Below are 14,676 nucleotides of genomic sequence, written 5' to 3'. Positions count from 1 at the left end.
TGCATCATGCAATGCTTGTGCAGAAACATTTTATCATGATGGGTTTGGGGGTGATAAAATAAATAAATTGATGATGATTAAAACTTGGTATTAAAATGAAAATGTTAAACCTGAAGTCGAATGTACTCAAATATGATACGATTCTGTTTAAGTATGTAGCCATTTGGAATTAACATAATTATATTTCTCCTCTGTATGGAAAGATCACCTGTATATTAAATGTGTAAACAGGTTGAACTTTGCCAGTAAATTGAAGATAAGAAGAATTCCCTATCATTTTAAAAGCTATCGAAAGGAATTTTTAAAACAGACACAAACAAGTTGGAATGTGTACTTGAGAAGGTGTCCAGATGTATTCACGAAGCTCTGGTCGCTTCAAGATAATATATCTTCCCAGTTTTTGGAGAAGCAAACTGATTTTTAACCTATATAAGATGGAAACTTGCTTTAATGGCCATTAGGGTTGGCGTTTGACGTCATTCTAGCATTCTGTGCGATTAATATGTCTGGGTTTGAATATGTGTTCCAACCATTTAAGCAGGAGCTGTCAAAGAAGACTGAAGAAAAGGTTCACCTGGAAATTGTCAAGACCAGGCAAACTGGTGTCAGTGTCAGAAAATTATTTTTTTTAAAAACTGTGTCTTACTGGAAACTATATAAAGACGAAGATTCTCCGGTTATGTTGAGAAATCTGGAGTAAATTTGTCTGTCCAGGATCTCCTGTGATGGCACATATAATCTGTTTGTTTGTTCAATTAATGTTTTTAAATTGTACTGACGTTCTGTATCTGTATCTGCACTTGCATTCCCAAAACCATTTCATTTTCTCATCAAGATTCTTCCATGTATAAAGGTACATTCACAAGCTTCTCACGGTGATTAGACATAATGACACGCTTGTCCTGTGAGGATAACAGCTTTCCAAGGATGTGCTGTGGTTTTCCCATTGATGCAGAGTCCTCGATGCGGTTTCTGTACACCAAAAAGAATTGCTGCAGAAGCTCAGAGGCCAAGGCAATTTGATTTTCATTAGCCTCTTGAGAGAATCCCACGATACTCAAATTATTTCTCCGGGAGAACAGTTCCAATTTATTTTTCACTGCGGTACTTCGGTGTGGTTATTGATTGTTTTTCCAAGGAGATAATTTTCTTTTCGATGGACGTCATGCGCTCCGCAGTTCAACCAGCTTGGTACTCGAGTGGCACATCAAAGCCAAAGTAGCTTTAATATCTGTGATGCCGGAATGAACAAATTTCTCAGTCAATGCTCGTGGCACCATGGCTCGCAGCGCCGGCAGTGCGGCCTACCAGATTTCCTCCGTAGCCCAGCTACAGCAGCAGCTCCCCAAGCATGTCATCGCCACAAAGTCCAAGGATTATCGAAGTTGGAAGCACTCAAATAGTTGATAAAAGTTTGAGCACTCCTTAATCTACAACAGCAGTTAGTAAATCCTTGAAGAAATCTCCAAATTCAAAATAACATGCAAGTTTCTCTCACGGGCCCCAAAATGCAGACAAACTTGGTAGGCGGCCATCTTGTCATCTCAAAAGTTTGAAAGTTCATTCTTGAGGTTGGACAGATGTTGTTTTCTGGCTCTTCTGAGAGTGGCCACACTTGTTGCAGACTTTTTGGAATGCAATGTGATTGCTTTTGGTCGGATTTGCCTTCCGGGAAGAGAAGGCAAGTTGTTTCAGAGCAACCGCCTCACCACAGAATTCAGTGTACCATGAGTGGGAAGAATGGTAGGATAACTGAAGATGAGATGGGATGAATCTGTGCATCAGAGAGAGCAGGTTTCTGTGGAAGAATTCCCAAGCTTAGTTAACAACAGGGGCATTAGATATGGGATACCAGTCCTGAAGAGAGAAGGCGGCTTGCAGTCCCTGCCAATCTGCTTGAGTGATATGGGCTGTTTCACAATGAGGGTACCAAGTTGTCTCACAACCACTAAAAATTCAAACTCAATATTTTTATTTCTCCAAATCTAACATTGTCAATTACAATACTTGGATCCAAATTTTTGGAGCATCTGAAAGAATATTTCTTATTAAAAATAATACCCCAAGGATGTTAGGAGAGTATTTTTTAAACTACAACAATCATTAATACAATTCAACTATAACCACAAAATTACAACACTATCAAACTTCAGTGGTTTCCATATGTTCCACAAGTATTATTCCAATTACTGGAATTATGATTCAGTATACAAATGAAGTATATTTGTAGAAATATCAATGAAAGACTGAACTAAGTTTCAAATATCCAGAAAAAAGATTTTTTTAATTACCACTAATAGCACTGCATATGATGGAATTTAGCACAAAATTTTAAAACTACATGACTTTTCTACATATTCTGAAAAAATTACTAATTTATCTCTGAAAAATAAAAGTTTACCACCACAATGAAAAATATGAAGAAAATCACATTTCTTCCGGAGAGGACATAATTTTTTGACATGAAGCAATACATTCTGTACAAGATATAACTGCAAAGTAATACATTTATCTTATAATGCCAATACAAAATACACCAAGTAAGTGAATCTAGACGGGATTTTGACACTTTTTAAAACCGGCTGTACCATTTAGCCCAACGGTTTCTAAAGATGCGATAACTTTGAGATGTATTAGTATTCAGACATTTATTGAATAATATATTTTATTTAATTTAGTAATAGAATTTAAAGCTATATGCAAAATAGGACCTGTCCTTAAAAAACAGCAGTTTATTCCATACACTAAAAGTTTCTCAGCATGTTAAATATCATTTGGAAATTCCCCAAAATGCTTCCGGAGAGGACATTTTTGACATGGACATTCAATCAGTGTTGTAACAAGATAAATTACATAAATGTAAATACCTTTTACTGATAATGGATATTCATGACCATGTCAACCTTACAAAACATTAAAATTTATAGCCAGCAAGTAGTTTCCTTATAACTCGTGGCAGTTTAAGTGTTTCCGGAGAGTGTTTCCACAACACATTTTTGACGGACACATGTAAGGCAATCAGTGCAGGTATATACACACTTGGTAAAACACACAATAAACTTTTAAAAAGACCCTTTATTTATACAAAAAAAAATTCTTCTACAATATGCATTTCCGGAGAGGACATTTTTTGATGGACGAACAGTGGGACATTTATTGAGGGTGAAATAAATATTCATAGACTGAAATGAATAATATGTTGTGGACAAAGTACAGAAGAGGTATTAAATTGATGCAACAACAAATAAAAGTCCCAATTTCTGCTTGTATGTGTTTATACATTGTGAATGCAGTGTACCTGGAGAAAATGAGAGCTATTTGTCAAATAAATGGCAATTTTTATGCCATTCTGCCAAAAATTGACATTTTTGTCAAATAAAAAGTGGTCCAAGTTGTGTCATCACTAGTACTAACTACTGGCCCTAATGACAGAGATACTACAGCCTCTCATTTAGCTATTTAGCATGCAAGGGTACAAAATACCAGAAATGACCATGACTGTGAAACAGGCCATATGCAAGACTCGCCAGCACTGAGACAGCTGAGAATAGCCAGAGATATTGACTTTCACAAACATTATGATCAGATGAGGCAGAGGAAGAACAGGAGACATTTGCAGGAAAGTTAGTCCTCACCAAGTCCCATAGAGTCACAGAAGTCCTTTACAAAAGTGTCATGTCTGGTGAGAGGGAGCAACACCCAGCCAATTTGCCAGATATGAGGAAGAGAGAGTTGGGACTAGTGGTTAAAAGTTTGTCCACATAGTCTGAGAGAGATGTCGATAATCATCGCTGTGAGGAAGACGGTAGAACACAGATGAACAAGAATGGGAGCTGAGGGGAAGTCACAGACAGAGGTATTCTTGGGGATTGGGAGGTGTAAAGTCAGTACAAGGGTAGTGGGAAATTGAATTATTGATGTAAAGAGAAACTCCACCGCCGGGGAGTGGTTCAGGCCCATCAAATCGGAGGAGATTAACCGGGGAGAGACACTAAGAAGTCGGGGACATCTTGTGGGAGGAAGGATATACTATAAATGGATGAGGTGTGTGTGTGTGTGTGTGTGTGTGCGTGTGTATAACTGCAAAGCATTTGAAAAAAAGGATAAAGGAGATTTTCCTCGGGGGGGGGGGGAGGGGGTCCACTCCCTCGGGGAAATTTTGAAAAATTGATGTCAAAATATGTATTTTTGGGGTGATGCTGTCCATATTATAACAAAAAAAACTATGCAAATGAAGTGATATTTTGGGAAGAATTTTTTTCATTTCACCTGAACATTCATTGCTGGAGCCTGGTGTTAGCTTAACGGTTAGGGTGGCTGGCTTAAGATCGTAGGGTCTTGGGTTTGAGCCCCTCTCCTGCTGTTGAATTAACACAGGTGGGTTGACTCCTTCCGAGGTTAGCAAAATGAGTAACAGGGGCAACTGCATCAGCGGGCACTGCATCAGCGATGGCCACTGTCGGAGTCGTGAACATATAAATAATGGGAATACGTCTGCAAGGAATTCAAATACCACAAGGGAATGGTAAGTTGCCAAGGTACTTTGCTGAATAGTCCTCTGGAACCCAGCAGGGCCAAAGGCAGGAATGTTGATGAAGGAACCAAGAAGAAATGGACTCCGGACTCAGACGATCTTCACCAACCCGCGTAAGGCAACACGAGACGTGCAAGGTGCCACAAAGGCTAATAATGGCTCTTTACACACGAGCCACACGAAGGTGCCAATATCAAGGGAAGAATCGTTACCAGCAAAACTCCACACAATAAGGGTTGCCCTTTTCAGCAGAACACCAGGCACAAACGATCTCTGTCGAGTGGTGCATCTCATAGACACCAACAAATGGTGGTATTTGCACCCAAATCGCCAAGCAGGCAGATCTTTAGTGTGGAAGGAAAAGACATCCGAAGAGTTCAGAATCCAAGCCCATCCTATATTCCACCCGCGACCGAACAACCCGCTCGTTTCGCTTCCGGTTGCACCCGGTTCCAGAAAACCCCGATCAACCCGAGCTCAAGAATATTACATATTATAACATGAAAAGGGAAAATGACTCTGCTACAGATCACAATGACGCGCAAGTTCTCCTCGACCTTTTGTGAGACGAGTAAATGATTCCACCAAAGGATAAATAATAATTCCCGTCTCGGTGACAACTCAAGCTGTCTTCTCCAGCTATTATAAATCACCCACAAGGGATGAATGAACGTCACAATCTTCCATTCTTATCGGGGAAACCCTGCCTTTTCCATTTCCCTTTTACAATCTTCTCAGTCTTCTTATCTCGATATCGTCATTCCAATATTTAAAACTCAATCTCCAAATTCCAAACTCAATCCCTATATTGTCATTCCAAACAGAAATTAATACTACACCATTAATATAACAAAATAAAATGTGAACCAATAGTCATGATGTAAACGAATATAAATGCCATTCCAACGTCATAACCAGTACAGATGAATCTGCCGGCGAGGAAAGGCAGATACGTAACACCGACGAACACACACGGTCTCCTGCCTGGCAGACATCAAATCACGGTAACGCGCTTGCAAGCTTTTGTACGTGGCTAACTTCTACAAAAACAGCTCATAATAAAAACTACCATGGGAGTAATTCACATAATTGTGGTCACAATGTGTTATTGTGTTAGCATACTAAGCAGATCAGAATAGCATCTCAATTCCCTATAATCACGGCATGCCTTTGTGATGATGAACACACAGAAACCTCTGTATGGGATGTTACAAACATAGGGAAGGAGTTTCACCCATGCCCATGTTTTAAATGCACACCATGTTCAGGTGTATTGAGCATCTATCCTTCAATACGTCCTTCCACGGCATGACATAATTACAAAATAAACTAAAGGGGGAGCACTCGGTGGAGTGCAAAACCTCCGCCGCCAATACTGCTGGGTCACTAAAGTGAACCTGATATTCTATTCATTGTAGGTCAAAACGGATCAGACTCTACTGAACCACGATTGAAAAAACTAAGCGAGATCGACGTGCATGTAGAAATGCCAAAAAAATAAAATCTAAATTTTTTTGAAAAAAAGTTGCAAAATTTGTTGTTTTTTTTCTCTAACAAATTTTTTGGGGGGTTGGAAATCACTTAAAACATGTAGAAATGCAAAAAAACAAAATTCAAATATTTTTCAAATAAAATCGAAATTTTTTTGAAAAAAGTTGCAATTTTTTTTTTTCTCTAACAAAATTTTTTTTTTTGGGGTTGGAAATCACTTAAAACATGTAGAAATGCAAAAACAAAAATTCAAATATTTTTTCAAAATGGCCACCATAGCGGCCATATTGGACTTTGGCCAAATTCCAAAATCTAATGTCATGATCCTTGGACCAGACCTAATCCCCCCCACCAAGTTTCGTCGAAATCCGTCAAGGAGTTTTTCCGTAATACTGTTCAGAAACAAACAAACAGGGGTGAAAACAGTAACCTCCGTCCATCTTCGATGGTGGAGATTAAGCTAGAGGGGGAGCACTCTAGAGAGTGCAAAACCTCCGCCGCCAATACTGCTGGGTCACTCAAGTGAACCTTATATCTTATTCATTAAATATGACGTCAACAGTGCTGAGAGAGTTATAGTTCTTTTCTCCAACATTTTTATTTTTTGGAGGGGGGGGGTTGAAAATCACTTAAAACATGTAGAAATGCAAAAAAAAAAAAAAATCATAACATTTCTTCTTTTAGAGGGGGGGGGGTTGGAAATCACTGAAAACATGTAGAAATGCAAAAAAAAAAAAATTCAAATATTTTTCAAATAAAATCGAAATTTTTTTGAAAAAAAGTTGCAAAATTTTGGTTTTTTTTCTCTTACAAATTTATTTATTTTTGGTTGGAAATCACTTAAAACATGTAGAAATGAAAAAAAATTCAAATATTTTTTTCAAAATGGCCACCATAGCGGCCATATTGGACTTTGGACCAAGTCCAAAATCTAATGCCATGATTCTTGGACCATACCTAATCCCCCCCACCAAGTTTCGTCGAAATCCAGAGGAGTTTTTTCCGTAATACTGTTCACAAACAAACAAACAAACAAGCAGTCATAGACTGGTACTTACGAAATCGTCAACTTGACCTCTGACCTTGTCTAATAAAAGCTGTCTCTTGAGAAGGTAGCGACACAAACCAGAAGTTTCTATGATGATTCTGTACCAAACCATCAAAAATCGAATGTTTTGGATGTTTGACCTCACTGTGACCTTGACCTTTGACCGATTTTGACCAAAATCTAATCAACGCTAGCCACCACCCTCCTGAATCACGTGGTGTAATTTGACATTGGAAGCTTCTTCCGTTCGAGTTATCATTTTTTGGATGTATGACCTCACTGTGACCTTGACCTTTGACCGATTTTGACCAAAATCTAATCAGCACCAGCCATCAGCCTCCTGAATCACGTGGTGTAATTTGGCATTGGTAGCTTCTTCCGTTCTCGAGTTATCGTGCCTACAAACAAACAAACAAACAGAAACGGAAGGCATCAATATATACAAAATCTTTAGATTTCGTAAGTAACAAGCAGTCATAGACTGGTACTTACGAAATCGTCAACTTGACCTCTGACCTTGTCTAATAAAATCTGTCTCTCGAGAAGGTAGCGACGCAAACCAGAAGTTTCTACGATGATTCTGTATCAAACCATAAAAAATCGTAACGTCGACTGAAGCAAAAATTTCCATTTCTCCACGCAATTATAGCTTAAAGTAACTCAACGACGAGTCTGCTCGAGCGCACTGCATCATGGGACGACCCGTGACGCGTTGAGTGAAATATTTTTCATACAATCTTAAAACGTCTCCAAAACATCCGATTTTTACCAGAATTTCTACAACCGAGTTTTAAGCGTCCTAAGCGATCGCAAAAACCGAAGACAAAATTAAAATCGAAGTTAAAATGGAGTCGTAACGTCGAGCGAAGCAAAAATACTCCATTTCTCCACATGAATTTACGGAATTATGTTTGTCCTCACTGTGACCTTGACCTTTGACCTATTTTGACCAAAATCTAATCAGCACTAGCCATCACGCTCCTGAATCACGTGGTGTAATTTGACATCGATAGCTTCTTCTGTTCTCGAGTTATCGTGCCTACAAACAAACAAACTAACAAACAAACAAACAAACAAAGTCATAGACTGGTACTTACGAAATCGTCAACTTGACCTCTGACCTTGTCTAATAAAAGCTGTCTCGAGAGAAGGTAGCGACGCAAACCAGAAGTTTTTTCGATGATTCTGTACCAAACCATCAAAAATCGAATGTTTTGGATGTTTGACCTCACCGTGACCTTGACCTTTGACCGATTTTGACCAAAATCTAATCAGCACAAGCCATCACCCTCCTGAATCACGTGGTGTAATTTGACATTGGTAGCTTCTTCCGTTCGAGTTATCGTGCCCACAAACAAACAAACAAGCAGTCATAGACTGGTACGGACGAAATCGTCAACTTGACCTCTGACCTTGTCTAATAAAAGCTGTCTCGAGAGAAGGTAGCGAAACAAAGCAGAAGTTTCTACGATGATTCTGCACCAAACCATCAAAAATAGAATGTTTTGGATGTTTGACCTCACTGTGACCTTGACCTTTGACCGATTTTTACCAAAATCTAATAAGCGCTAGCCATCACCCTCCTGAATCACGTGGTGTAATTTGACATTGGTAGCTTCTTCCGTTCGAGTTATCATTTTTTGGATGTTTGACCTCACTGTGACCTTGACCTTTGACCGTTTTGAACAAAATCTAATCAGCACTAGCCATCACCCTCCTGAATCACGTGGTGTAATTTGACATTGGTAGCTTCTTCCGTTCTCGAGTTATCGTGCCTACAAACAAACAAACAAACAGAAACGGAAGGCATCAATATATACAAAATCTTTAGATTTCGTAAGTAACAAGCAGTCATAGACTGGTACTTACGAAATCGTCAACTTGACCTCTGACCTTGTCTAATAAAATCTGTCTCTCGAGAAGGTAGCGACGCAAACCAGAAGTTTCTACGATGATTCTGTATCAAACCATAAAAAATCGTAACGTCGACTGAAGCAAAAATTTCCATTTCTCCACGCAATTATAGCTTAAAGTAACTCAACGACGAGTCTGCTCGAGCGCACTGCATCATGGGACGACCCGTGACGCGTTGAGTGAAATATTTTTCATACAATCTTAAAACGTCTCCAAAACATCCGATTTTTACCAGAATTTCTACAACCGAGTTTTAAGCGTCCTAAGCGATCGCAAAAACCGAAGACAAAATTAAAATCGAAGTTAAAATGGAGTCGTAACGTCGAGCGAAGCAAAAATACTCCATTTCTCCACATGAATTTACGGAATTATGTTTGTCCTCACTGTGACCTTGACCTTTGACTTATTTTGACCAAAATCTAATCAGCACTAGCCATCACGCTCCTGAATCACGTGGTGTAATTTGACATCGATAGCTTCTTCTGTTCTCGAGTTATCGTGCCTACAAACAAACAAACTAACAAACAAACAAACAAACAAACAAAGTCATAGACTGGTACTTACGAAATCGTCAACTTGACCTCTGACCTTGTCTAATAAAAGCTGTCTCGAGAGAAGGTAGCGACGCAAACCAGAAGTTTTTTCGATGATTCTGTACCAAACCATCAAAAATCGAATGTTTTGGATGTTTGACCTCACTGTGACCTAGACCTTTGACAGATTTTGACCAAAATCTAATCAGCGCTAGCCATCACCCTGCTGAATCACGTGGTGCAATTTGACATTGGTAGTTTCTTCCGTTCTCGAGTTATCTGTACCAAACCATCAAAAATCGAATATTTGACCTCTGTGACCTTGACCTTTGACCGATTTTGACCAAAATCTAATCAGCACTAGCCATCACCCTCCTGAATTACGTGGTGTAATTTGACATTGGTAGCTTCTTCCGTTCTCGAGTTATCGTGCCTCCAAACAAACAAACAAATAAATAAAAACCATTGTCACCCGCAGGGTGACCCATATCTTGCCAAAAGGTGACCACGTGCGACTTCTTTAAGGTCACACTGAGGTGAACAGAGCTGCTATCCACCAGGAGCGACTCCTTGAGGAATATCTGCCTATGAGATATTCCGATGAGAATCGTTCTACAGAGTAATCATGAAAAATATGCGTTTGCCTCATAACGTCACCAAATGACGTCATAATGTCTCAAGCTTGACATATCTAGAAAGCACTCATCAAGGTGTTCAATTTGAGGTACTACACGACATAGTTCCTAAAACTTGAAAATTTGACCTTGGGGTCAAATACGTTTGACCTCAGGTGCTAACCATGAAGGTCAAGGCCAATCGCCACCAAAAATGAATCAGCTGAGCGCCAGATCATGAACTATATTCCCATGAAGTTTGAAGACGATCCGATCAAAATTACTCAAAAAATAAGGGTTTCGTCGACTCCCCTGATTTGCGCCAAAGTGACCTTGACCTTCAAAATTTTGTACACTGAAAGGGACCTCTATAGGCCTCTGATATGCGAAGTTACAAAAATTTCCAATGATATTGTGCTCTGCAGAATTTTTTTATCCGTGATTAGACAAAAAAAAAAAAATAACAAAAAAAAAATAAAAAAACATACAAGCTGACTAACATATCTTGCAAAAACTTTGTTTTGGCAAGATAACAAAGAGATAGACAGACAGACAGAGGGGTGAAAACATAACCTCCTTCACCTTAGGTGGCAGAGGTAGATAATACTGTTGCGGATCCGGGGTGGCGGAGGGATTCTCACCCGACTCTTGGCGCCACCCTCACCGCCACAGTCTCCGGGGTTTATAAAGCCGGCTGGCTCGGCACAGGCCTCGGGTCACGCGTCTTCAATCGCGATACCAACGTCATCCTGGACCTTACCAGTTGGGGAAATAGAACCCCAGTTACAGACTGGTTTTGTCAGATGCCGAGCGTTTTCTGCCAGTCTGTAACCATTTTGGTTTTATATACCAAATCGAACGGATCGTTCCTCGACGTGACACGAATTAATCCATAGCGGCAACTTCATACGAACCAACCAGATTTATTGGGGAACATCGGGGAACACAACACAAGCAAAATATTCACGACAATGTTATTAACAATCCATAACCCGTTCTTAATTAGGGAACTACGGATTATGGGTTTTGAGGGGGTCCCTACCAAGATATACCTTAAACAACATGGAGACAGGACAGACAGAATGCAGACACGACGGAGTACTTGGTGATGTTTCATGGACGAGAGGAAAGTGTCAAAAGTACGAATGTCGCTCGTAACAAGCCGATGTCCACGGATTCGAGCCCAAGCTCGAACACTCAGTGTGGCGAGACGGTGCTCGCCTTCCTTTTTCGCACGCACGCGGTCTCCGCCCGCTCTGACCCCGCGTAAGGTCGATGGCACAAGACTGCCAGATCGACGATGGGTCCCGGCTGGTTTCTCTCAAGGTCCAGCATACAAGTCCAGGCCTGGCCTGTTCACCAGACAAGGCCAAATCAAGGTGCCGGACTCCGGCAGGCTGGGTCAAAGGGATTCCAAGACGTCGTCGAGCTGTGAAGTGAGTAGGGACCGTCAGAGGCTCCGTCGTTTCCTCTCTTGCCTTCCCGCCTTGAAGACCGACTTCTCAACTCCGTCCTCTCAGCTTCTTTCTCTGCAGAATCACCACTAGCTTTTCTTCTTTCTGCTTTCCTTGAAGCCTGACTGTTCAACTCCGTCCTCTCAGTTTCTTTCTCTGCAGAATCACCTTTTCCTTTCCTTCTCGCCTCGAAGCCCCAGCACGCCTCGAAACCGACTGCAGTTTTTGTACTTCTCTTCAGAATCACCACTGTCTTTTTTTTTGTTCGCTCGCTTCGAAGCCACTGGCTCCTCCCCCTTTACGAAGCCGACAAACTCCTCCCCTTAGTTTTAATTCCTCTTTTTGGCCACTCCCTCTCAGCCGACTGGGTGGGGCCTCGTCCAGAGAGGGGAAGGAAGAAGAAGAAGCCCTCGGAAGAAGAGGACTCATGGTGTAGTAAGCCCGCACCACTAACATTACTCTCACCAGGTTGGTGATGTTTCATGGACGAGAGGAAATTCTTTATAGAATAAAGGCTTATCGTATTAATGTATAGGGGTGTTTTTATCTTTGCCGGTGGTCTTGAGGAGGGGAGGCGCAAATTCTCCTCTCTATCTAGTCTTGTTGAGCTTCTTTGTCCAAGTCCCACTCCAAACTAAAGGAGGGGAGGGGTGTAGTAGTCGAAAGGAGAACAGTAGGGCAGGTACAGGGACATCACCAGGGTGTTTTCTGCTTGTGGTGGGAGGGGGGAAGATGGTTTAAAAGAGTTGTCGGTAAGGACTGAAATAAACTAACACCGATCAGTTCTTTAACGAGACCCGATCACAGACATCACAATTACTAGGCAGTGAGAAATTATGGTGATACATCAATCATACATCCATATCGAAACTACCTACGAGTCCTACCAATATCCATGCACCGTTCTATCCCAAATGCTTTGAGGTACCTATCGAATTCCACTTCAAATCTATCTACCCTTAATGGTGCCACTACCTTTCCAGGAAACCATTCCATGCATTAACAACTCTCTGAGTGAAGGATCCCTGCCATACTATCAACCCAACTCTGCTCTTCTTTACTCTCAGGCTGTGGCCCTCAATCCTATCGCTTTTTATTGTGCTCAAAACCGATTTGAGCATTTATCTTGAACTGGCAGAGTACCGACCCTCCGGGCAATCTTATTTGAAGCATGCAACACGTTCTTCTGTCGCATACCTATATTTTGGCAGTGTATATGCAACTGACAGCTCTGTGTATGCAAATGTTTTTCTACAAAACCCAAGTTACGTGCATGAAACAAAAACATACCCACTGCTTATAATTCAAGACACCTCACAACACTGAAAAATGGACAGACAGGAATACTGTACTGTAAATGGTAGGAACTTGTAATACCCTCCCCCACCTGGAGGCGGCGCTACATGAGACATTTACAAAGAGAATTTGCGCCTCCCCTCCCCAAGCCTACCGGCAAAGATAAAAACACCCCTATACATTAATTGGGGTCACGCTGATCCTCTGTAGCAAGTCTGGATGTATTTGGCCCAGAACTGTAGGAGGAGTAGCACGACAAACAAACCCACAAACACTGGTCTGAGAATCAATGTAGGGATACCCCTTCATTACCCCAAATATAAAATCTGAAAAGAACACTTGAGGTTTAGAATAAAGGCTTATCGTATTTTCCGGTGTATAAATGGCACTTTTTTAATCGACAAAAAAGGTAAAAGCTGGGGGTGCGGTTACTCCACGGGTGTAGATAACAAAAAAAAAATCAGTGTTAAAAACAATCAATGGTGAATTTCAATTATATTCCAAATGAACACTTTTTTTTCGCAGTCGGAGCTGCTGTTGAGCTCAATTCCGCCGTTTAAATTTTGAAAATCGGTTCAGGTTAAGAGTTTGTACAGCGCTTAATTAACAGTGTGCGGAAATTAAATGAAGTCACACTCGGAAACTCGTGGGCCGAAGTTTATTCAGTAAATCAGTGATATGATATCCAAACCGGAGATAATCTATTCATTATTTAAGGAACCTTGTTAAAAAGTCTCAACCGATTTAGGATCCCTGGATACGGCCTTCAGTGGATTCCCTTGACAGGCGAACTGGATAAACTTTGCCAACTGAGTTTGATGTACACTCAATTCTTTAAAATTGGTCTAAAAATTATTCGAGGAAACGAGGCGAACAGTATAAAGTCCCTGTCGTTTTTTCAGCAGAACGAACGATTCACCATCATGCTCGCTTGCACCGCAGATGGTGGGTGGCAAGCTTCCCCCATATGTCGTGTTCAAGAGGAAGACACTGCCCAAAGACAAGTTTCCAGCTGGCATCATTGTTCGTGTGCAACAGAGGGGCGGATAGACGAGGGACTGGTCCAGGCCTGGGTGTGCATGGTCTGGAGTAGTTGGCCGGATGGCGGTCCTCCGGACGATGGAGCGTGCTAATCCTGGATGAGTTTCATTGTCACAAGACCAACGACACCAAAGTGCTACTCGATCAGACCAGCATCGTCTCGTCATCATCCCAGGCGAGGTGACTTCGCTGCTGCAGCCCCTCGGTGTGTCCATCAACAAGCCGTTCAAGGACGGGCTTGTCCGACTGGATAACGAGTGGCGAGAAGACCTACACAAAGAGCGGGAGGATGAGAAAGGTCAACCTTCCGATGATCTGCGGCTGGATCGTCAAGGTGTGGGGAGGAGATACCGTCATCATCAAGCGAGGATTTCTGAAATGCTGCATCTCCAAAAACATGGATGGTACAGAGGACGACATCATTTGGGAAGAGATGCAAATGACAGTGCCAGTGATGTGGACAGCAACAGGGACTTGTTCTACCCTGATATGAACAAGGAGTTACGTGCCATCTTCAACGAGGAAAGCATCGACGAGCATTTCCTCATGTTTAGCTGAAAAGCTTCATCAAACCCAAACAGACCATTTTCAAGGCCACAAATCCATAAGAAATATGTATGATACCGGTATGAATCCCTTCTCTTCCTTTTTCAAGTAAAAAAAAAAAAAAAATCCTCTCTCCTTAAAAAAAAAGAAAAAAATAAGAAAGAAAAATAAAAACTTCTTGGTATCTCTCCTCTTCAACTTCTTG

At 41.1% G+C, this 14,676-nt stretch overlaps 1 protein-coding gene across 5 annotated transcripts in view; it reads right to left on the bottom strand.

Moving 5' to 3' along the window:
* LOC147021276 (tudor and KH domain-containing protein-like) overlaps positions 1 to 14,676 on the bottom strand; it is an 85,595-nt gene that overhangs the window by 53,228 nt on the left and 17,691 nt on the right. The window lies entirely within an intron of this gene.

The sequence above is a fragment of the Eptatretus burgeri genome, chromosome 8 (genome assembly GCF_056783735.1).
Source record: "Eptatretus burgeri isolate ZD-2024b chromosome 8, Ebu_testis_v1, whole genome shotgun sequence".
NCBI lineage: Eukaryota > Metazoa > Chordata > Myxini > Myxiniformes > Myxinidae > Eptatretus > Eptatretus burgeri.
Note: the sequence above shows the minus strand (reverse complement) of the source record. Positions and strands in the feature narration are given on the sequence as shown.